Here is a 3,014-nt window from a genome sequence, read left to right on the forward strand (position 1 = left end):
CTTTTGGGGTATCTCCCTCTTGGTGTTTTCTGCCAGCCATGTGCGTAGTAAGGAACGTATGCGCGATTTGGACAATTTCTGGCAATGTGTCCAGGTGTTCTACAGTGAAAACATGTCTTTTTCTTCACTTTGGAGTTGTTTCTTCCTGCCCCTGGTGGCGTATCCTTGCCTTGTGTCTGGTTGTTCCCACATGCACACTTGCAGCAAGTCGGCTGTTTCACTTGATTTGGTGGCCTGTACTTCTCAACAGCAGGTTGATCAGAAGCAACTGAGTTCGAAGCAACATATTTCGAGTTCAAGGAGTCATTAGTTTGTTCAATGGTTTTCTCCTTGTGCTCATCCTTTGCTACCTTACCTGCACATGTAACAGAATCATTAGAAACGTTCACTTCATCCTTTTCTGGCACAAGCGCAACAGGTTTCCAATATTGGAGATGTGCCTCCTTGTCAATTTCTTCCTGTGTCATAGGGATGGATGTGTAGTTATGATTAAAAGGCGGAGGAACACAATCATACCCTAAACCCTTGTTTTGATTATCTTTGAATTTTAATTGGCTTTCAAATAAGGACTCGACTGTCTTACTTGACGCAATATAATTTTTGAAACTAATATCTGTTTTTTCATACTTAATTTTCAAAGCGCAGAGTTCTTCAGTCACACCAGCAAGTTTTCTTTTGATGTGATCATAATCCTCACACTTGTTTGTGTAATCTTCTTAGAGTTTTCGGAAATCCTTGATTTTCATTTCTAATTGAGCTTTTAACGGTTTTTGTTCTTTCCTAATGGTGTATCTTTCATATTTTAAGTCCTCATTCTCTATCTTGATTAGATCTATTGATTCTCGTAAAAATTTAATAGTTTTAACACAAGATGGAGTACATAAAACTTCATTTACCGGAATTGATGTGGAACTCATATATATATATATATATATATATATATATATATATATATATATATATATATATATATATATATAATTGCCCTTTGACTTAAAAACAAAACGAGAAAGTCAACCTTAAAAATTCAAATTTAAAAAGTCAAACTCAAAAGTCAAACTTAAAAAATAAAAATTAAAAGACAAACCGAAAAACTAAATTTGAAAATTTAAAAGTTAAATGAGAAAGTCAAAGCTTAAGGTCAAAGGTCAAAATTTTAAAAGTCAAAGTCAAAATTTTAAGAAAAAGATCAAAAATAAAAATCAAAAGTTCAAAATAAAAACTAAAATTCTTGGGTTGAAAATGGAATTTTAAAATAAAAGAAATTGAATTTTGGGCTAAAACTGTTAAATTTGCGAAACTTGGAAGCGGCAGGGAGTGGTTAAGTTTAAATTTTGGAAAGGAAATCACAAGGGTTTGGCTAGCCGAGATGGTTAGGCGCTTGGTTGAACACTTTGAGGTCCTGGGTTGGATCCCCGACAACCTCAATTCAAGTTTCTATTTTTTAATGCGAAGCTGCTGATGCGAGGATGAAGCGAGGCCGAGGATCCGAGGAGTGAAGGCGAGGACCTGATGCGAGGATGCTGCTGACCGAGAAGACTTCCGAACCGGAAACTGCTGCTGACCGAGCCGAGGCCACAAACTCCGGCGACCGTGAACACGTTTCCGGCCGTAAACTCCGGACCATAAACTCTTCAAAGACCGTAAACACAGCTTCAGATCGCGAAAAAAACGACATTGTTCACCATTTTTGCTCCAGAACTCGATCAAAAACTCGTTTTTAGGAAAAGTGCGAAGAACAAACCCCTTTATTTTTGCGAGATCTATCCAAAAACGTAAAAATCTCTTCAAAATAAGATCAAATAAGCTCCAGATCTGAAAAAAAATGATTGATATAACCAAGCTCTGATACCAATTGTAAGTCTCCAAAAATGCTTGTGTATCAATCAAATCCAATTGATGGTGCGGAATCCCAATCAATTGGATGATGTCAAATCAAATAGAAGAGAAGGAGAAGAAGAATAATTGAATCTATGATGTATTCATGAATAGAATGAAGCTCCAACACATAGTTCATACACACTCTTCTCTCTAACTTTCTCTCACACCTTAATTACACACACTTTTGCTCCTTGGTTCTTTTCCTCACATGCACTCCTGACCTTATATATATATATATATATATATATATATATATATATATATATATATATATATATATGGACCTAAGGTCAAGCCCAAAATACAAATAATCCAATGCTCGGTCCAAACTACAATTAATCCTATACTATTTTTGGCCCAAATACTAAAAACAATAAATTCTTAGAAAAGCAAAGTATAAACAATATTTTTGACCCAACACCCTCCAACAAATATGAGGATTTGTTACCAGTGTCATCAGGTTGGTCATGTGAAGACCAACTGTCCGCACCTCGCCTCTAAGCCGACGCAGGGATCCACACCAGCTACTATGAGGATTGGAGATGGGAGGCCAGTCAAGGTGGAGCCTCCGAAGGCCCAGGGTCGCGCCTTCCAGTTTACGGCCAAGGAGGCCAAATCAGCACCGGATGTGGTTGTTGGTACGTTTCTATTCTCTATCTCAGTTATTGTATTTGTGTTATGCTTATTGATTGTACATGTGATTAGGTACGTTTTTAGTGAATTCTTTTGGTATTATTTGACTCGGGGGCGAGTCGATCGTTTGTATCTCAGACCTTCTCTAGAGGGTTCGGTGTGCCGATGGATGATCTTGAGTGCCCATTACGAGTTTCAATCGCTAATGAGCATGGGGTTTCTACTTCTTCGGTCTACCGGGGATGCGAGTTAGAGATTTTCGCGGTGTCCTTCCCGATAGATTTGATTCCTATCCCCATGGGGGATGTATGCATGATTGTAGGGATGGATTAGCTTAGTCGTTTTGGTGCCATGATCGGTTGTGAGGGACAACGGGTGGTGGTTTGAACCCCAAGTGGGGGAGAACTTGTATTATATGGTGAGGGCACCAGGTTGAGATCTGGGTTTTGCTCGGCAGCCAGGGCTCGACAGTATATTCAGCACAGGTGTGTCGGTTATTT

Source organism: Lactuca sativa, chromosome 8 (genome assembly GCF_002870075.4).
Source record: "Lactuca sativa cultivar Salinas chromosome 8, Lsat_Salinas_v11, whole genome shotgun sequence".
Taxonomy (NCBI): Eukaryota; Viridiplantae; Streptophyta; class Magnoliopsida; order Asterales; family Asteraceae; genus Lactuca; species Lactuca sativa.